Consider the following 22,590-nt stretch of genomic DNA (forward strand, 5'->3'; position numbering starts at 1 on the left):
GAGCCACATTTAAATTTCGTACAAGTTAGGCTATATTCAAAAGCCCTAGAATGGCCAGCTTGTCTAAACTACCTGCATTTTGTAAAGAAGCCCAGCAGCATTGTCTGAACACAGATAAGACTATATATAGCCACAAAAGAAAAAGGAAAGCAAAGCAAATGCAAGACAGGCAATCAGCACTGAGAATCACAGCACACATGCAAAGAGCAGCAACTTCTCTGGTGCAAAGCTGAAACTCACGCCAACAAAAGGAATAAAGTGGTGAATAAATTAGAACTACCATAAATTGGCAGAACTCAAACCAGATCAAGAGTTTCCAAGCATTCACGTATATTGCTGAATCACAATTCAGCTTGTTGTGAACCAGAAATCTAGGCACTAGCCTCTGGATAACCATAGTAGTTTGAGGAAAAACCTCTTGAGACGTTCCTCCCCCACCTCTAAACCAAAAAGCAGTTTGGTTTAATCCTGTAATTTTTTTGCACAGCAAAATTTTGAACGTCATGGTCCTGATTGTAGTATTATGCTTATAAAGAACTGAATGTTTTGTCCCACACTTTTTCTGTTTGCTGTCTGCTCATCTTCCATACAGTTTTATCAAAGAAAAGTAATTTGTTACACATCAGCAGTTTTTAAAAATGGAATTTTTTACAATAGGCTACTTGGACAATTAAACATAAGCCAGATATACTGCCAGTTCCCTGCACTAGATTTTAGGAACTTTTAATACAAATCGAGTGCATATTTTATTGCCACATCTTGCTTACCACTGCTAAGAAAATCACAATGTTCAATCTAATTAAAAATGAAATTGAACTACAATTCCCTAGAAACAAGGGCTGATTGGACTCAATAAGCTTTACTTAATTTATTTCAGAAACAAAATAATTGAATTGCTTACAGTCCAGAAAAAATGCTTCATTATTTGATGAGTATATAATACAAAGTCTTTCATATTGCTATTGCATGCCTACATCTCCAGGAAATACTACTCACTTTTAAATAAGCATGTAGAGGAGCACTGTGTGTATAAGTATCATTGAATATTCAGCAAACATTAAAAAGAAAAAACAAACAGACTGGATGAATGTCCACATGAGTGACCTCCAAAAAGCCAATAGCATCTCCTTGTTCATACTGAAACTGTAGTTTCTGATTATGTTTATGGCTATTTCAGTCTATGTTTAGACTCCATTATAGAGAGAATAGAGCTGAAGATCCATCATACAAAAAACAACTACACAAAGATATAATTATGATCTTGGTAAATCGTCAGGAATAAACTGATTAGACCCTTAGTTGTATTTTATGCATTCTACTGAACTTTTAATCCCAAATCAACCAAACAGCCAATATAGTCACAGGCCTGAGTCAAATCTGCCAATTTCCCCTTAATTTTTTTTTTTTTAGTATTATTATTATTTATTTCTTTTCCTACCACTAGAAAGATGAGGTAAAGTCAGCAGATGCAGTTTACAAACACTGTTCCCAGCACACCGGGCTTCTCATACAGAGAGCCACGGTGTCAAGTTTACATCGCCCTTCCGCACCTCACGCAGGGCACAAAAACCACAGAAGGTTTTCTCTGGTGCAATTTCACTGTTCCAGCAGCCATGCTGTTCTCTGCAATCATTTAGGCCACCTAGTCTCCACTTCAGGGAGGTCTCAGATCTCTGCAGTCCATTCCTCCTCACCACTCTTGAAGCCAGCAGCAAGCTCCCAGCCGGGAGATACCCCAACCATGAAACAACTTGCGGCAGACCAACTTCCACTATCAGCTTGCTTGCATACTACAGCACCTGGCTTCACTTCGGATCTCTTGCAAGTACTGCTGAACTGCCTAGTGGCTCGCACTCAGGGCAGGACATGTGGAAGACCGTTGCTTCCTTTGCCCTTTGCCATACTGGGTTTCCATAAGGCAGGCAACCACGTTCAGAAACCAAAATCTTCCCGCTGCAACCTGCAGCTCCACAGAGTGCTGTGGCACCTCGCTATGGCAAATACGGTTTCCTTTGCACCGAACGAGCAGCGCTCGCCTTGCGGATTTGCCGAGAGGCAGTCCACTGCCGGCGGCGGTTCCCGCCCTAACACGCCTCAGCGTCCCTCACAGGATGACAGGCCTCACCTTCCGGAAGCTTCTGGGTTGCCAGGCAGATTAATCCGGGGCAGCGCATGCGGCAAGGCTCGGCCAATCCCGCTCGCTCTGGGGGTGGAGTGTTTCCTGATTGGTGCACTCAAGCCCATTGGCATCTGCTCCTCCCGGCCTGGGCCAGTGGCTGTGGGGTCTCCCTCAGACGAGGGTCACCATTATTCTTGGTTTAGGATAATATATTTAGCCTCTGGTGTCTTTTCTCTCCTTGTTTTCTGCTAACCATAGGAAGAATAACACACTAACTCCATGCTGTTAACCAGGGAGATGTTAGATTGCAGTACTCTAAGCCTTATAACAAACCGATGAGGCTCCCGCCCTGCGTTAATACAGAGGACAGGACTTGAAGTCCCATCGGATGCCATAGCAGCTCCTTTTTTTAGCTCTTCAGTTACAAATTGAACCCTGAAGTGTCATCCAAGAGAGAAGTGATTACATTCATGAGTGGTAATACTTTACACTCAGTAAATAGTACCACAAATAAAGTGCAAATAGGTGTATTAAAGGGATTTTATCTGTCACTAGAGTAAGAACTATTAAACATATAATGTGTCAATTTAAAATTATTGTTGCCTGTCAGTTTAACCTTTACCTTCCATCCAATATGAACCCGCATTTTTCATTCTGGAGAATTGTCCATTCTTTAAGGAAGAGATATTTTGAGAAAAATCTCAATTACAGTTTACATGTGTTGCCCTCAGAAATACACTATCCTGCCAGTTATTGAAACAGAGACTGACCTACAGAGAGTTAGTGAAGCCACTGTGAGTGTCGAGGAGGGAAATATGCTCACACTGGTGTTTCTTCCAGTGGTGAGCTGCTGTCTGTTCGGAAGAGATGGGCACTGCAACCCACTGCCAGTGGATTGGCATCTGCATCACAGAACAGTCACGTTAAAACTGGTAACCTGACAGCATGCAGGAAAATTTAAAGATTAAGAAAATATAAATTATAATTTTGTTTTACTGAAGTTACTTATTTGTTGGTCATAGATACGTTCAGCTGAAGTCACAAACCAGATACTTACCGAAATCTGAGTTTTGCCACACTTGCCTCTGATTAAGTGAGTTATCCTCATACTCTGATATTTATGAGTCAAGTTTTTTGTTAAATTCAAAGCCATACTCAGAACAAAAACTTAAGGCAGTGTCATCCTGGTCTTAGAAAAAAAATAATAAAATACTAAAATAACCTGAAGTGTATTACCTAAGTGCTGCCAGCCAACAAACATCAGTGAGTACACGTCAGGCTTGTTATTCCATGTTCAAGCTACAGAGTCGAGTATTCTTTATTTCTCAGTTATATGCAGTACAAATCATTAACACGGGTATATGTTTTCAGATGAAAGGAGAAGCAGCCCTTCCAACAGGGAGGGAACAGCTGTGTCTCAAGTTTACATTGCAAGCATCAGCCTTCTGAAGTCATTCAGATTGCCACAGCCACTGCCCTCTGCCCGTAAGGGAAACCCCTACAGCTAAGTAGTGGTGGAAATCATCTACTGAGAGTATAGGAGGGGATAGCAGCTTATATGTTAAACTCAGGATAGGGATCCTCAAATTCTGATGCTATATCTGCTACAAGAAGTGGCAAGTGGGCTGGAAGACTGAAGAATTAGTACAAGACATACTACACTGTTAGTGTAGGATAGTAAGCAGAGGTCTGTGTGTGGCATGCACCTAAAAGCCAGGAGCGTGTCCTCTTTTGTGCGCTTGATTCACCTTAACTGTTTCTTACAACTCCTCCTGGGGATTCTGGGTGTCATTACCATTATCCACTCAAGCTCTGCATTAATTACACATAATTTCCTGCATTAAGAATGGTTTCCATAAACAATTCTCCTAACAAGGTAGGCTTTGGACATTAATGACCCTAGACCACCAACCAAAGCAAAAGTTGGAGACAAAAAAATGGAGACAACAATGTGGAAAAAAGCTCATGTTGCTTCTAAAATTACCAGTTAAATAATCAGCAAGACTAGGGCAATAAATAAGCAGAAAGAAAGGGAAATACATACTTACACGAAACACCCGCATTGTTCATCATATGCAATATAAACTCATAAACTTTGATTCTCTCAACAATCTTTTCTCAACTTAGACATAGCCTGTATTTGGGATATCCTTGGGGTACCTTCAGTATACATTTTCCAGCATCAACACTTAAAGTTAGTACTGTTGAAATGCAAACAGCCAAGTCACCCAACCACCTCCAAGATAAAAGTAGGATTATGACTTTACTAGCTCCATGAGTGTAGATGTTATATGGTATCCATCAAGATATCAGCAGATGTTCTCACAACCCACATAACAATCAGTCATAGATTTTTAATTAAGGCACATTTGCTGCCTCAAGTAATTGCATCTTAGGACGTCTCTTAGATTGTTAAAATACAACTGCCTTCATTAGACCTGTGAAAAAGAATTCCTTTACACTTATTTTATTATTCTCGTAATTATCATCTCGGAAGATTCTATGAAAAGCTAGTCTATTTCTTTTAAAGTACAAAACATGTTCTCTGCTTAACTATTTCCTGGGGTATTACATTGTATCCAGGTTTGATGCTTTTAAAATAACATCTTGAACATAATATATCAGTTTCTTTATATATTGTATAACATTGTTATGTATTTTAAAATTTACGTTTGCTTTAATTTTATATTTCTAAGTGGAACATACAATGATGTAGAGTATGCTATATGTAAGCCTCAGGCATATCTATATATCAACTAGGAAAACTGCATATAATTAACTGGTTGATGAATATTTTACTTTCATTTACGGAGAAGAGCAGTGTTTAACTACTTGGTTAGCATGCCTTTAAGTAAATCAATACTCAGAATGAACTTATTTATCTTCCTTATTAGAAAAACCAGTCACAAACCAGGCATGATAAAAGAAATGATCATAAAGAATGTGCCCCAGTGTATAAAGTTTTTTTCAAAACCTATAAATATTAAAGAAGTTATTAAAAACCTTAGCAATAAATGTTCTTTATAAATTATCAGTACTAATTTCCACTCCTAAGCTTCCCTAGAAATCCCAAAATTAAAAATTTGGCTAGTTTCCTTTTTTTGTCATGACTGACATTTCAGCAACTAGAATTTTCTTCCACAAGACCTTATTCATGAACTGTGCTACACAAAACATACCATGAGTGTATCTTTCATATGGAACATCAGGGTCTATAGGGGATTATGTAATAAAGCAAAGTACCACTTTATGTATAACTGGGGTACAGCAAAACTGCAGGAAATCTACACAGAAATACAACAGCTGAAAAATACAACATTTGCAGCTTTTTCTTCCCACGTCCTTTCTTCTTCACTGTTTCCCACTCAGCACGTCAGTAAAACAGAGCTTTGGCTCCTCCTGTGACCTATTAAATAGCCTATTTCACCAAAATGAAATAGTAGAAAGAGCTACAATGAAGGAGGTCCAAGGTTGAAGTACTTGATGAGAACAGGAATGGCAGCTGTATTAGTTTGGCAGTCACAAAGCACTACGAAGTCATTCATTCACCATCAGTTAAAAAAACCCAAACAAACCCAAACCAAAACCAAAACCAACAACCCTCAGCTCTTCTTCAATAACACTAGTACATAATTAGTTCCAGAACATCAATCCAAAATTATGCCCTTGTCTTGTCATAAAAAACGGAGTGAAAAATATAAAATGTGAAAAATATATCCAACTTACTGTCATAAAGATTTTTCGTGCAGTGATTAGGAAAGGAAGACCCCAATACCAAAACAAGGTCATAGAACGTGTGGTTAAGAAAGATGAGCTAGTAACACTATTGCTCCCTGTCACTCTTCTCCTCAACTAGGTCATGGACAGCAGCCACAATAAAGTAATTCTTGTCTTTCTCTGAAAATTTCTTGGGGAAGGCAAGGAAAGACCAAAAGAAAATACCTTTTGCAACCTTGTACGTTAAATAAAACCAAATACAGTTCCCTCTAACGGTCCCACTCAAAAGATTTAGCACCACTTACAGCTCCTAGAACTCCACTAAACTGACTTCTAAATGACACAAACACAGAATACTATAGTTAGAAGATGAACGAAAAAGAAATACAATGAAACTCATGATCAATCAATTTCTGTTACCACTGTTTTCTCTTGAGATAGAACTTTTACTGAAAGTCGTTAAAGCATACACAACTTTACTCTGGGAAACAAACAAACAAAACCCCAACAAAAAAACCCCAACAAATAAAAACTCAAGCACAACACAATGTTATGCTGTAAGGCCATGCAATGAATGAATGGTCTGACGCAGAAATGAAGACGACTTTCATATTCCCTGGTGTTTAGCACAAGCTTAGGATCCTATAGAAGATCAGGGAATAGTTCCAAGTTCAGACAAGCATTTTCTCATGCAACCTCTTTGCAAATGAGACAAGGAACAAAACCAGCATAAATAGAACTTTCTGTTCTCACCCATGAATTCCTTTTCTCTGACGACAGATTGGCAGTGATGACTAATCTTTGTACTTACCATTGCTTGCAACTGGTCAAAAAGATGAAAAGAAAGCCAGTTCAGGGTCACATGGCAAGCTTACTTTTTCATCACTTATTCATGTAAAATGCAACTACATCCATTATATTTCGAATATTTATAGTTACTGAAATCATGGTGTCTAAGTCTGCATTTAATTGCACCAGCTTTACACCAACACGCTCAATTTCAATAATTTCAAACTGATAAGAAATTAAAAGTCAGCCTTTGTAACCTTTTACGTGTCAGTGTCTTCACCCATGGAACAAGGGACAGGATGAGAAGAAATGGCCTCAAGTTGAGCCAGGGGAGGTTAAGATTGGATATTAGGAAATATTTCTTCACTGAAAGGGTTATCAAGCACTGGAACAGGCTGCGCAGGGAGGTGCTTGAGTCACCATCCCTGCGGGTATTTAAAAGACATATAGATGTGGCATTTAGGGAAATGTTTTAGTGGTGGACTTGGCAGTGTTAGGTTTATAGTTGGACTCAATGATCTCAATGGTCTTTTCCAACCTGAATGATTCTATGATTCTATGTGTAGTGAAGCTAATTCTCTCAGGAGATGGAAAAATATCTAATATACATATAAAGATTATGATTCTTTTTGATGGTAAATGCTAAAGAATTAATCCTAAAACAGACAAAGTACACAAAGAATAGTTAATTGTAGAAGTGGAGACAACTTAGATCAACAGAGAAACAAATTAATTAATGTCTATCTTTCGAACAAAAGCCTATATGCCATTAGGAGACACCGAATGGCTAAGCAGTTCTGTTAAGATACTTAAAGCAGGATGACAGATGTTTTAAAATCAAATTTACCTTTTTGAGATTTTGCGAGCATCTACTAAACTGTCCTTTCAGACAAGATTTCTGAAGAGAATGATCTGTTCATGTGACATTCCATGAAAATACTTACTGAGTTTAGAAGGCAGCTCTGACAGCAAAAACCTTCTCTAACACAGCGCAACTCTTTGCACCCCGTAAAATAATCTCTGATTATTAGAAAATAACTTAAAACTTCCAAGTCTGCCTTAGAAACATGTACATTAATTTCAGCTCACAGTCACTGCTGTTAAGTTCCAGGCTTACCATCTAAGATCTTCTCTGGATTCAAGTACAAGCATTTGTGTAACTTCTTCTAAGTATTCCCATCTCTGTATAACCCTTCTTTCAGAAGCCGTATCAACAAGTTGGTGATGGACAAACACATTGTACAACAGGGCACTAAGTCAAGAGGTTCTTACTGGTTTCCAGAAAAGGGCATAAGCATGACCTGTTACAATGAACTGATTATTTCACCCCAGCTGGAGAAAGAAGTTTTATGACTGACTTCAAAATAAGGGCAGAAAGTCTTGAGAAAAAGCAGTGAAGAGGTCTGCTTTCCAACAATAACTCCAATTTTTTCTATTCTTTAGTCTTGGCATCCTTTAAAACATTTGCTGCTTTGCATTTTTTCTGAAGACTGAGCAATTCTGATAGGGAACAAAATAGCTGTAATTTTGCAGAAGACACTGTTAACTAATGATCAGTCTCCTTGGATTAACCTATTTACCAAGCTGGCCCTTCAACAACAAAATAGTCAATAAAGTTATTTTTATTTCTCTATTACACACAGCATTAATCTGGGGGAGATAATATTCTTTAGGAAAAAAAAAGGCATTTAAATTTCGTACGCTTCTTTGAAATGTTTTGATTCTGAAACACAATCTTTTGAGAAAGGTATTTTGAATCGCTGATCTCCTAGCAACAGGAAGGCAGCAGAGGTACACACTTGAGATCAGAGATCAGGTGACAATACAAAGTCCGAGAGATCCTCTCAAGCCATCAATTACACTCACAGTTCTGAATTTACAAATCTGTGATGGATGTAGTTCTCTCCAAATGCTTTCACTGAGCCCCACTTTTGAGACAGACGCAAAAAGAACATATGAACTTTGCTAGGGCCACACAGGTAACTGTGCAGAAGGTGGATCTGAACTGTACTGATGCTGATGCAATGCTAATAAGCGAATACTTGGAGCAATATACAAACTCCTCTTTAATAATAGGATATGCCTATGACATTTCTTCCATGTATTTCTATTCTTTTATATTGCTGAAATTATGGTATATTGCTTATTTATTTAACAATTATCTTCTATAGCCATATGCTTTCTAGGTCTATATGCAGCTTGTGTTGTTCAACTTCATCTATAATACATAAATTTGCTAAGACGTACAAGAGTTCTATTCAGACAGTAGTAAAATTCAAAGCTATATATTATGACACTTGTATTACTGACATTATCTCTTCACATTATCCTTCTTCCTCTAAATTTCATAAAGCAATAAACTTCATGTATAATCCATCAGCACAAAAATCCCAGATGGTTTCAGCTAGGAAATTGATGTATGTGGATTTCAAGATATTTGGCTTTGTCCAAAAATAATTATTAGTAAACTGATTTCCAAAGTGAAAGTGTACCATCTGTAATCAAATTGACTGAAACATTAACATATTACCATTCAACGACTTAAGTCAACACAAGAAGATACAAAAGGAAGTGTTGCTTCCTCTTTAAGGACAAGACACACATCTCCCTTTAAATATGTCTGGTTTGTTTTCTGAGGGTTTTTTCCAAAGTCTGGGCTTTTTCTGTTTTTTAGGGTTTTTTTTTGTTGTTGTTGTTTTGGTTTTGGTTTTTTTTTCCCCTCTTGGACTGTAGTTAGAGAATACGGTAATAGCAATGCTAAAGATGTCTTTTTTCCAAGTATTTATAAACATCTTCAGAGGCAAACCAAATCATCACACAACACACCTTGACGACGAGACACCAACTAGCTTAATTTCAGAAAAAAACCCTTAAAATCTGCTTGGGTGTTATGTAAGGAGCACAGACTTCTGAAGCACTAGTTCTTATTACACTATTAATCTTGAGGCCAAGAGAAAAAGCTTATCTCTTTCCAAGATCCTCAAAGGGCGAAAACCAGTGTTTAGCACACAGCTGGTACCCTCAGAATTGTATCATTCACTCTGGTCTGTTCATATGTAGCCTGAAGCTGGAATACTTTGTAGGTAGGTTGTTATATCCATTTTTGTTTTGTAAGAAGTGGTAAAGCATTAACAGAGTTTTAAATGCATGCTTTCCCAAACGTGCAATTCCGTATCAAGAAATTGTAAGTATCTACATAGTGAAACTCAACACCACGAGATATTGTAGAGGTAAGTATAAACAGGCTCAGAACTGGAATACACCAATTTATGGAATATTCATGATGATAAATAAATGAGTCCAGACACATTCTCCACTTCAGGAAGTCAAAACACCAATGATTGCCATTTTGGGGAAAGCTATACCAAAGAGAAAAAACCCCAACACTTTCTACTTGCTTCGTAACTCAGTCTTCCCCTAAGCATGAGCTGTGTCAGGTGAGGGTATCAGGGGATGTCCTGACAGAGGACATTTCTTATGTTATGGTCTCACAGCAAAAGATGGAGAGTTTTTTCTGGTCAATAAGAACTTCTTGACAGAAGACTAAGCAGCTGAACATTCTGGATGAATGATTGTGCACTTCCCCATGACAGTTCACGGTAACAATATTTCAACAATAACAGTACTATGTGATGGCCATGACCTTATCATCATATGAGAGTTTGACCTGAATAAACACCAGACACGGCTTCTCTTGCTAAAGGAGAATTGTTCCTGTAAAATATAATAAATAACACCCTGAATTATGTTGTTTATATAATATAAAGTGTGTTTTAAGGTGCTTACATATAAAGGCTGTGTTTCTATATTCCTGTGGAGCAAGAGCAGAGTGATAGAAACCTCACTGTATAAAGCTTATCTCTTTACTGAGAAATAAACTTTGTCATATTAACAATCAAACTAATTTTGACATTAATATATAAGTTTTCCCCAAATTAAATAATGTACTTTAAGTGTCATTCTGTTTGCTTGCTGAACAGAAGCAGCGAGAAATAGGACATTTAAGCTACTCTTCCCCTGTTAGCACTGCTATCACCAAAGCATTGAACAATTCTGCACGGTAGGTCAGAAGCAAACCTTATTTTCTGAACCTGCATGCCTTGAAATGACTTCATCTTCAAAGAAAATAAAGCGCTTTGAGTGGCAACGTCGAGATTTCATCCTTGTAACGTTCAGTGAATCTGTACGGCACTCACATCAAAATTCATCCCAGTCAGGTCTACTTGAAAACAATATAAATTAATAAATTATCATGTAAATTAAAATCTCCTATAAAAATTTAAAACTATTTGAGAGACCCCTTTTGCACTTGCAAAGAGTACAAGTTTTCCAGAAAAAAACACATGCAAGAATGTGCAGATGAAAACAAAATGCTGCGGGCATTTGCAAACAGATTATATTGTATATACAATGTTGCAACAAAATAGATTTCTGGGTATGATAGCCTCACATGCATTTTTTTACATGCTAAGACCTCAATCTGTCATAATTAGCTGACTTCTGATGAATCACATTACACTGAAAAGGAACAAAAAGAAAATTAAATAATCTGTAGTGAAAATTTCTCTGCTTTTATCACACTCTGTATCGCCCTTCCAACCCTATTTTGTTGGCTAAGGCAAAAGCCATCTTTTAAAGATGCTCCCCTTAATGCCAAGTATGAAGCACTGTGCAAATTGAATACTTATGCTATTCTTCAATCTTTCAAAATAAGAAAGATATTGCTACATATTGTTCTTAGGCAGAAAAAGGAGCCCAGCTCACAATTCTTCTAATGCATTCCAAATGTCTTCCTTGTATCTCATTTTTTAACATACATGTACAGCACCTTACCACGGAGACAACTTACATTGCCAGGCACAGCAAGAGCCCATAAAGCCTGTGTAAGCCTCAACATTCATCTGATATTGGAAACAGCAGACCCAACATATCACACGTTTACCGATCAACTGCATTGCTAGTAGAGAATTCAAAATTAAGATGGGTTACGTGGTTACTGGGAGACAGTAATCTGTACAGCAGTCAGATGCACAGGACTAATTAATTTCTAATCTGTCCTAAAATGTTCTTAAATCTGGATCCAGGAATGGCCTGAACTAGTGAATTTGAACTTGCCTTTTTTTCTTATACTCTATAATATGACAAACAGGAATGGGACATGGTCAGGTGGTTAAGTGGATTAAATGTTATCGTATTTCCTCTGAGATCACGGTAAAAGGCCTGACTGAAATGAGTTGTCAGGTCAGTTCCCCAATGGACATTTTATATCATAAAACCATCACATATAACTGAATACTGATATAAAAGGCAACATAGTCAATTCCCACTCTAGGGAAAACGATGACTGTCTTAGAAGTGAAAAATATGCTTCCTTCTTACTGAAAGGGTGGTCTCCCTAGGTCACCTCAAGGTCTCTTCTGAGGCTCCATGGTAAGAGTTCTTATGATGCCTGCATAATAACTTACAGTGGAAAAACATAAATAACAGGTTTGACTGTCAGTGCAGGCACTCCTCCAACCTTCACAAAATGCAAATACTCTGTCCTCTATCTAAAATATTACCTGTATCTAGACATAACTGTGCGCTGTGCTGACAAATCTCAGCCAGTGCACATACTACGATTATTTACAATTACAATGCTATCATCAGCAACAATGTGAGGTTTTTGGTTTGTTTGGTTGTTGTTTTTCTTTAATCCGATGAAGAACCTGATTTTTAGAGAAATGTGAGTGGAAAAGTGATGTGAAATTGGAACTATTAATGAAAAAAATGTTACTAATTATTATATGGCATCCTAAGCCAACTTAGGAAAGTAGCCCCCGGCAATTTTAACTTAAGGTTCCAATGACTGACTGTGATCATGTGACTTTTGTTTTCTTTCCCAAGGAACATCTGGAAGCTCAGGAGTCTTTTTGTATGCAACATCCTTGACTGATCATTTGTATCAAAAAGCATCAAAACCAACTCTTTAAAAAAAATATTAAAATCAATCACCATGAACAATCAAAACTCCAAGTATGGAAAATTAACAGCTCTCAGAAAATTGCTTAGAATAAATTCAACACTAAAAAAATCCCAAACAACAACAACAAAGACACAAAAACTCATACACAAAACCCAAACCCCCTGAAAAACATGAGAACGTAGTAGGATAACACATAAATTAAAGCAAGTTGCCATTTACTTAGAGCTAGGTCTAGATAAAACAAGTTTAACTTTGTTGCACACGTTGCTGTCTGTGAATTATTTACTCAGTCCTAAAGAGAAAATTAAAATGCCTGAGTTCTCGTATTGAAACGCACAATCTTCTCCTGTTAAGTGAAAATATATTTGCTGTGGAAGAATTGCGTTCTGCACAGCAGGTTGGTTTAATGTTTTGGCAATTGAAACAAAACATTCCAAGTGGCTATTGCTGTACTTGCAAAGAGGGTGCCAATTATATTTGTAATGATGGACTTGGGTGTTTTTCTTTTCAAATTCATGCACAGGCATCAAGAGGCCCAAACAGCTAAGAGTGAAATTTTGACTTTGGTGTTCTACAGCTTCTTCAGCATTATATAAAGAAAAAGAAAATGAAAAAATATAATGCTAAAAGCTACCCCCCCCACACCCTCCCAAATGAAAGACCTCCCAAAATCCTGAGGACAAGCAGTTATGTATTTTATCCAGCCATGTTCCACAAAATCCTGCTACAGACAATCTGAAAAAAGTGCATCAAATAACCCTAGGGAAAACAACAAAAAACATCCATAGGCCATAGAATGTAAAGTATAAAAAAACCTAGTTCCACTGATGCCAATGAGAAGGTTGGCTATCAGCATTCAGCAAGACCATGTTTCTACTCAAAGTTCTGATCACAACACAAACTACAGGTGTATTTGAAAGGGCAGAATTCAGATTTTCATACATGAATCAGAAGTGCTGATTTTGTGAACCAGTTCTCACAGATGAGTCTCTAAGCCACGTAGAACAAATGCAAATCCAACCAACGTCTGGATCTGGCTCTATTTCCTAAACTGTAGAACCAGCTTCAAAGCTATTTCTATTCAGAGAACCCACTGGGTTACTGAACCATTATTTTTCTTAACTGTGTTAACTACATTTTAAAGGATAGATGACAAAAAAAAAAAAAGCCACAAGGCATGAAAATCATTCTTCAGTTGAGTAAACCTGTGACATCCTGGTTCACCAAATAAAATGCTGATCCTAGGAACAGAACTATTTACTTCTGTAATCTCTTAAATAAAGTTTTACATAATTACTTTGTACTACAATAATGACTTCTGATACCTTTCAAATCAGTTCACAGACATGTAAACAAACCGATTATTAAGAATTACTGTGAAACAAGAAAAAAAAACAACTGAACAAGCATAAAAAGGACAAAGGACAGAGAATAGTCATAACTTCTTTTTAATAAAACACTAAACCAGTAACTACTACAGAACATGCCGTACAACTCAAACCCACTACAGAATGAGGGAAGTACTTATAAGACACTTGTTGCCTCAAGAAAGATGACCTTTTCCTCTGGTCACTATTCCAGAAAATAGAAAATAACCAGCATGTACAGTACTCATCTGTAATTATCCTTTGAAGAGTTGTTCACGTGGGCGGTTCTGAAGATTAATGGCATTGGTTGCATTGCTTTGCCTAGTCCAGTGGCTGGCACTTTCAAAGAACCAAAGGGCAGATACATCTGTTGTGGCAGGAAGAGATTTTATATATTCAACTCCTCATCTCTACTCAAAGCTCCTGTACCTTCCATTTTCTTTTTCACTTTCTCAGCTGCTGTTGAAATCAAACTATGTACTGGAAACACACGAGATGAAAAAAGGCCCAGATAATTTGTCTGTCAGTGGCTCTTTTGTGAAGTCCAAGCTCAACTAATCTGAAGGGCCAGCTCAATTAGCAGGTTGGGTAGAAAAAAATGCCTGCATTCCCTATATAAGCAGCAGAAAAAGTGCCAAGACGACTTGCAGAGATTTAGATTTTATGATGCCCTGCACACAAGTAGCTGATCAGCTGTGTGGATTTAGGGCTCCGAGGTACAAATTGAGGCAATGGATTTTCTTTGCTCAGCTCTGCTTCGAACAATTGCCTCACAGCAAAGCCATTTCACTTGACTTTGCACCATTTATCAGGACATAGCACTCAGATGGTAAATTGGATGATTGCATTTACTACTCACTTTTTAAGGGCTTGATAAAATAGAAAATTATGCTTGGGTTTCACACCTCTAAAATCTGACAAAAGCTTCAGAAGACCCCAGAACGAAATTTTTATGAGTCAGCCATCCACCATTTTTGAATGGAAGTCACTTACTGTCTCATGCAATTTAAGCCTATTGTACTAAAAGGAGGAGATCTGCTATAAAATGGTCAGCCCTTTCCCTCAGGAAATAGTGATTCATAATGGGAGCTGGACTAATTTTTCAAAGGATGCATTTAATATATGTAGTGAATGTGCAATTAAACACCCAATGGAGTATATGAATATTTAGAATTATATTCCCAAGAGAAAATTAAGCGTTCACTGTTATTGAAGATAACAGGACTATGTACCCAGTCAAATAGCTAAGAATTCAGTGTTTGATTCAGCAGGAGGACTTCAGGACCTTCTCTACCAATCCGGAAGAGAAAAAAAGAATAGGAACTATAGCTGGGAATACACATATGTCTGCAAAATGGCAATGACTTCTCAAAACATTCAGGGAAAATTCTGTGGCATCAGAAATGCAGAATAATCGATACCTACTTTTGGTCATTAACTTACATGTCCCCTTGTTTACTCTGCTAATAGCACATTTCTCCTTCCATTCAAACAAATCCAGGGTTTTGTAACAGCAAAGGAAATGAGTAACAACCAAGAGTCCTTTTACTGATGCAACCAAAATGTTAATTACTTGAGAATATTGACAAGTTCTGCTACCGTTACACTTCCTTCCAGACATCATTTGCTTTTCTCCTACCCCACCCCTCACTTATTCTTCATACTGCTTACAAGAGCAAATTACTTTCTCCCATTTATACTGTATCAAGAAGGAATTCTCACTCTTATTTACTGCAGAGCATTTGACTAAAGGGATAAGAGAGCAAATTTTTGTCAACTGTTTCATATTCATCTGGGCAGATAAGGATTGGATTTATAACTGCACTGGCATTGTTTCACTTTTAGGTGGTACAGGTCACAGTACATCATCCTTCAAATGCTGGATTAAGTACGAGGTAAATTGACATGCTCAGTTTAAATTATTCTGTGCAGTAACAGCCTTCTAGGAACTGAACAATAGAGCTCAGCGTGATTTGGTTCCAATCAGCAATACAAAACCAGTCTTTTGACTTTTTTTTTTTTAGTCATTAACTACACATTTCTCAAGTCAGTATCATTTCTCAATTTTCTCTCCCACAGTACCTCACACAGAGGGGAAAAAAAAGTATCACAATCGGTACTTTGTTTTGTTTTTTTTTAAACTATGTTTTAAACTAAGTTTACCAATAAAAAATTAAACTATGACTTCAGGATGAAGCATTAAGTGATAAATCTGTGCAGAGAGACTCGTTTTTTTCATCTTCAGGTACATGCACTCAATGGGCTGGGGGGTGGATTTCTTAGTCACCCCAACACAGAAAAACAGATTTGTGACATTGAGACAGGGTGTCTCCAAGCTTCTCTAATTAGCTATTATGGCTTGTTCCTTTTGTTCAAAAGGACAAGAAAGCACTGTCATCAGTCAAAGCAGGAGGAATATAATTGACAACTATGCCTACCAACCTCTTAAATTTGATACACGTTCAGATGAAGGTATACCCATGGTCTTTCTTCAAAACAAACAAATTTTATCAGCAATCACTAAAGAGCAAAATAGCTTGTGCATCATTCCATGAATCACGAAATCAGGAAGAGGTAAATAGGTAACTAAAAGAGTCATTCAAAACACAGGATTGATAGCAGTGTGAAATCTCAATTACATAAACAGCTTTTTGGTATAGTCTGTTGTTCAGTAAGTTTTTTGAAGGCCTTGCTACAGAAGATTTTTACATGGGAAGTAGAGAAAGAAATTAAAAGGGAGCCTTCTTTAGACTGTATTATATCTAACAGATTAAAACAGCTGTTTGAGGAGAGGGAAGGTTAAGAACATGAGTATGCTAAATCTAATCTTTCGGGTTGGGAAGGGATAAAGAATAGCAATAAAAGCAACTGATTTGAAGCAGGGGATCTCCTATAAACTCAGGGGAGACAAAGGCTAAGGAAAAAGGACCACAAAGTAACTGATAGTTCCTTGCAGACAAAGTAAGAACTAGCTTATTTTTAGGAATATAATTTGGCTAAACAGCAAACTCCGCATCGAGATATCTGATCATTATCAATCAATCTGAACTCAGTTTATTATTCAAGAGGAACTTGCAGGATTTGGGGAATTGAGAAGAGACTTTAAAAGGATGATAAATTAGAGAAAACCTGAGAAACAGGATGCTATTCAACTGGATATTACCAGATGATCCCTTCAGATCCAGATCTCCGGGTCTAGTTTGATATGTTTCCGTAACTTTTACCCATACTACCTATACCTATGGCTTGGATTTTCAGGAAGGGCTTTGGGAGGGGATATCATGTCATTAAAAATCCTACAGCACTCACATGGGAAATGGGTATATAAAGACTTTAGGTGCCTTGGAAAAAATTCCATCCTACAAAAAAAACCCCACAAACAACAAAACCCAAACTCCAGCAGCCTTAACAATGAAATTTATATAAGGTGTTGAAGTTCCCTAAAAATCATTTCGTTCGTTATAGTTTTTATATATATGTATTTATATGTGCACACTGTGTATATATGTTCATATATATATACACACACATACATACACACATATATGTGTCTATATATACGGAGGGAGGAAGGGATGGAAGGAGAGAGTCCTAGTTAAATGGAGATTTAAAATGTAATTTTCACATCTATATGTGCTAGCCATAAAAAGTACCAGAGGGAAAGAAATAAACAATGTAGACAGTAGAAAAGTGAAATGACTTTTTCCAAAGTAAACTTATTTAAAACTAAAGCAGTTATTAAATAGAAGTCTTTTTGCAAATTGCCTTTATTCTGGGAATCTTTAATATTTTCTACTTAGTAAATCCTTGTCCGTAAGTGCCTGCCAATAACCTCAGCATAAACATGCTAGCATCCACATTTCTAAACTTTATGACAGTTAAGAAGCAATTTTATGAATATTTATGAAGGCAGTAAATTATTAAAATAAATATAGATATTTACACAGTAGAACAACATCTTCATTTAATGGATGCAGAAAAAATGTTAATATGTGAACATTTTAAAGATGAAGTGGTTTGGCCTTCAGGGCTTTTGTTACTCTATTAAAAGTTAATTTAGGACAGAAATTATGGCTTTTTCTTGAATCCCAACTCCAAAAGATTAAATCACGATCAAGACTCACAACATTTTTCAAAAAACGAATCCAGAGGCTGGATACCATGCAGTTCTCCCTGAAAAAGACAGACTCCTCTGGCTTCTTTTATGTGCTCACAGTGGTGACATATACTCAGAGGAGCTTTAGGGCAGAGGAGCCGGGTGCTAGTGAGGTGCTTTCATCAATCTTTTGTCACCACACATTTTACACTACTAGAATACGTTTCTTGTCTACACACACAGTTGCTCTTTCTCAAGAAGGTGTTTTCCATCACGAAAGGATTTGCTTAATTGCTAGTAATAAATTTCATCATCTTTCCCCACATTTATAGATCCTCCTGATTCAAGCGCATCAGGGAGTCTACTCTGACCTCCTGTATGTAGCTACTAAGTTCACCAGTGATCCCAATAACCTGAGTTCCACCAAAACACACATTTTCCTTCTAGCCAGAAAACCAGGAGGCAGTCACTTTCAATCTGAAGGCGTGAAGAAGCAAGTATTCTACCTTTTCTTTATGGTAGTTAATTCCAGAAGCTGTGCTTCACTTCTGTTCTACATTTGTCTCATTTCAGCTTTCTCCTTAAGAAAGTTTTTCTTCTTCCTTAATCCAGTGCCCTCTTTATGCAGAACAATCCAGCATTTACAAGTGTCTCAGAGTAGTCACAAGACCCCTTCAGGAGCAGGCGTAGGCATTCTTCCTTCTCTTAGTTATTCAGCCCTGTGAATTATTCCAGCTAGAGTGACAGAGATTACTAGCCACGTGGCTATGCCACGTTAATGCATCATATGAGTACTCCCTGTATGCTTCACTCCTCAGTCCGCTAGCTTAGTTTGAGTTGCTATAGGAAGTTGTCACTCTGGGTGCTGGGAGTAGTAAACTGTAAATTCCCAAACCTTTCAGTTGCATTTGAAAATGACTCTGCCTTTGCCATACTATAACTTGGTCCAGCCCTTGAAGCATTTCTACCATTCTTTTCTCCCGCTTTTAACATTAATTTTATAATAGAGTCTTGCTCCCTTACTGATCTTAATAGTGCCGTATCAATGGTAAAACCCCTTTCTAACCTCCACTCCGCTCTGATTTATACGTACGTTAGTACATATCACTTTTTTATCTATTCTTTTGATCACAGCAATGTAAAATCTACCTGTTTTTTTTTTTCCCCAGAGTCAATGCTGTTTTTGATACTTTACCCTGCTATAAAGGCAGGGTCCATGTTCCTTCTTTTTATGTGTATAACTTATCATCTGGCTGTAGTAACATATTCTTTACTTGAAAAGGTCCAGCTTAAGGGATCGAGGTGTGTCTGTGTGGCTCTGCCAGTACTCTAGGAAATGTGCCCGCTGCCATAGCCAGTGCCCCTCTTGTCCTGATCAGATACTATGTTCTGTTTCAGTGGAACAGAAATACCACGCTCCCAATAAAATCTGAAAATCATATTCAATTACAAAAATTACTTAGGGTCAGATTTCTACAAATTTGTTCTCACAAAGCAGCTTAAATTTATGAACCTTACCAAATTTAATCAGAATTATTCACATTAAGGATTCAACTGCATATTCTAACAGCACATTAACTTCAGGCTTTTCTGCATACTCCAAATTCCCTGTATATTACAATTCCAAGTTACTCCAAGCTCTGAACCCTGTCTGTTGTTTTCAGTGTGTCTGAAGATATGAGATATAGGCCCAATCTAAAACACTGAAAGTAGAAGCTCCAAATTATTTTCAACCTTGATCCTCCAAATATTGTACCCTATCCAATCTCCATAAAATACCAAACTAAACCTCTGCAGAAAACACATTGTCAGAAATAAAATTATTTTTCCAAATATTCAAATCTCTATCACTTGGGCTTATTTCTATTAATTATCCCCTTGTAAATCAAGCTGTTTTCTACCAGCACATACTACTTTCTGTTAATGTGATGCAAAGACTAAAGAAATGTTGTTCAGTTTTCATGGTGAGTTTTCAGCCAGCAGCAGTTTATTTTTTCTTTCAGGCTTTTTCCATTGGATTCAATATGGAGAGAAAGAGCAGTTCAGATTAAAAAAAAAAAAAGAAAAAGCAAATAAAAAACACAAAAGGGGAAAATAGGAAAAATGCATGAAAAGCAGCAGTTGATGATGGCAGTGAAAGAGAGTAAACAAGCATACCCATGCAAGGGAAAATGCAAAGCTGAAAAACAGAGAGATGATTAGAAACTCTGTTATGAAGGTGAAACCTCAGTGCAGGATCTATAAAAATAAGACCCAAATCCAGAGTGAGATATTTGTATAATATAAAGTAATAATAATGAGAAATTAAAGACTATTAAAATGTAAAAATACAAGTTAAATACAGAAATTGGAAAGAAAACCAGTAAAAAAAAATATATATATAGCAACAGCTCTGTTATGAACTAGTGTTCTGTTTTAATGTGATGCAAAACCAAGCACGTGGAAGACAGAGATAAGGAAAATATAGGCTGAGGGAAGTATCTGCTGAAACAGAAATGTAAGACTCAGTAAGTACAGAAACATAAACATTAGGGGGAAAAAAAGATACAAAAAGTGGATTCAGTAGCAACAAACTGGGCCCATTTAAACCAGCATGACTTGCTGTTTAAGGCAATCTTTCTCTTTCACTTCAAATATTCCTTATGAAAGAAGAATCTTTTTCTGATATCTTCCTACATATTTTCTCATACTTTTAATAGCTTGCAATTATTTCACAGCCAAAGAGATTCAATTTATATTCTTAAAAAAAAAAAAAAAAAAGTTTACAACCTCAAAAAGAAGAAATAACAAATAAAGGGCAAACTTCCTACCTGCGTGAGCAGACCACAAGAAGTAGGTTTGGGGAGCTGTATTTTTAGCTCAGAACCCAAGCATGCCTTCAAAGTCAATCTCCTGATCGTACCACACTTTGGTTCATATTGTGTAGCAGACTCTGAACATGCAAAATGGATTCCTTTGGAATAGCAGATGGGCACCAAAAGTGTGACTAATACACCTCAGCCACCAATTAGTATTCACTTCTTGGGACCAGACTACAGCCAACCCACACAAAAAGTTCCTGAGATGGGCCCTGTCCTCAGCACCAACTGTTTCGCCCTACTCCTTCAGGCTGCACCACTTGCTAATTTAGACACAGCAAGCGCTCAGAGGAACACAAATTAAATTTGTAGAAAGTCCATCTCATAGCCACTTTAGACAGTACTATTACAGCAAACTTTGCATCTTTTATCAAATTCCTACTTTATGAGCCCAAATTGCTATTTCATTATTTTTGTCAGTTAGTGGTGAAATGCAGTATAAGATCTATCGGTGGAAAGGATGCACAACAGCCAAGTTCCGACAATGATAACTGACCTTTCACGGGTGTAATTAGATTGCATCTAAATAATTCAAATAAACAGCTAAAGCTACTCCGTTGAAAATGGCATTTTTATTGAGACAAATATTATTCCTAAAGAAAAAAATATTAAGTGGTTATTTTCTGAGCCTGTGTTGTGGTCCTGATTGTGCTTTCTATGGCCGACAGAGCAGATCCTGATTCTCTTTAATTATAAGATCTGGAGTTACTGTTCTTTTATAATTGCTTTTGTGAATTGGGAATGAATTGTTTAAATATTTATTGGGCTAGTGTATTTTCCAAGAGGCAAAACAGCATTTGTGTTTATAAAATATTTGCAATAGAAGGCAGTTTCTTGACATTTAGAGTTTAAATGTGGTTTATATGTTGAGTCTATTATGTCTAATGTACAAGTGGACTAGTGAGCTCCATCTCTGCGCTCTCTGCCAGCGTTGGAGTAAGAGGAGAAAGAGCACACACACACACATAGCTGCAACCAAAGAAGAAGGAAGGAGGGAGTGGAAGAAAAACACGGTTCTCGTTCTGAACTGGTGGTAACCCATCCATAGACCAGTAAATCCTCGTGATTTTACAGGAGTGACTGACCATTGATGGCAGGGGGAATAAATGCCTCTCTGTGGATCTCAGGGTAGTCTGCTTACACATTTTACCACAGAGGTAAATGCTGTTTTCCAACTCACGCTCCCTTTCTTCCCTCTGAGGTGGTTAAGGACAGCAGAAAGAACCAAGAAGGCACCTTCTCCACAGAGCAAGGCTATATTATGTGGTGGTGAAATCAGATTACGATGTCATTTCTTAAACAAATCCATAAGCTAAACAATGTTAGTCCTCCTATAGTGTACGCTACCGGTTACAACCTTGCAACCTCAGTGCTTGCAGCAGCACATCCGCGGCAAGGCCCCAAGCGCTGAGCTGTAGACACAACCCAGGGGGACTGGAAGGACCCCCACAAGCCTGACGTCAGATGAGCGCACACTGTGCTCTGTCTCCTTCTCCAGCAAACTCAAACTACAGCCAGCAGGCCAAGTACTACACACAACTACGCAGAAACAAAAGATTTCAGAGTGCGGTGTTATATGTACGGTTTTTAGCAGACACAGATCCAGCCATCCCTAATCTCGGTTGCCTCCCCCCCCCGCTTTTTTATTTCTTTTATGGATTTCTTTATTTGCCAAAAGG

The 22,590-nt window shown here is 37.5% G+C and overlaps 1 protein-coding gene across 2 annotated transcripts in view; it reads right to left on the reverse strand.

Moving 5' to 3' along the window:
- The window catches only part of NAALADL2 (N-acetylated alpha-linked acidic dipeptidase like 2), a 499,849-nt gene that overhangs the window by 196,521 nt on the left and 280,738 nt on the right, over positions 1-22,590 (reverse strand). The window lies entirely within an intron of this gene.

This window comes from Accipiter gentilis, chromosome 6 (genome assembly GCF_929443795.1).
Source record: "Accipiter gentilis chromosome 6, bAccGen1.1, whole genome shotgun sequence".
NCBI classification, from domain to species: Eukaryota; Metazoa; Chordata; class Aves; order Accipitriformes; family Accipitridae; genus Astur; species Astur gentilis.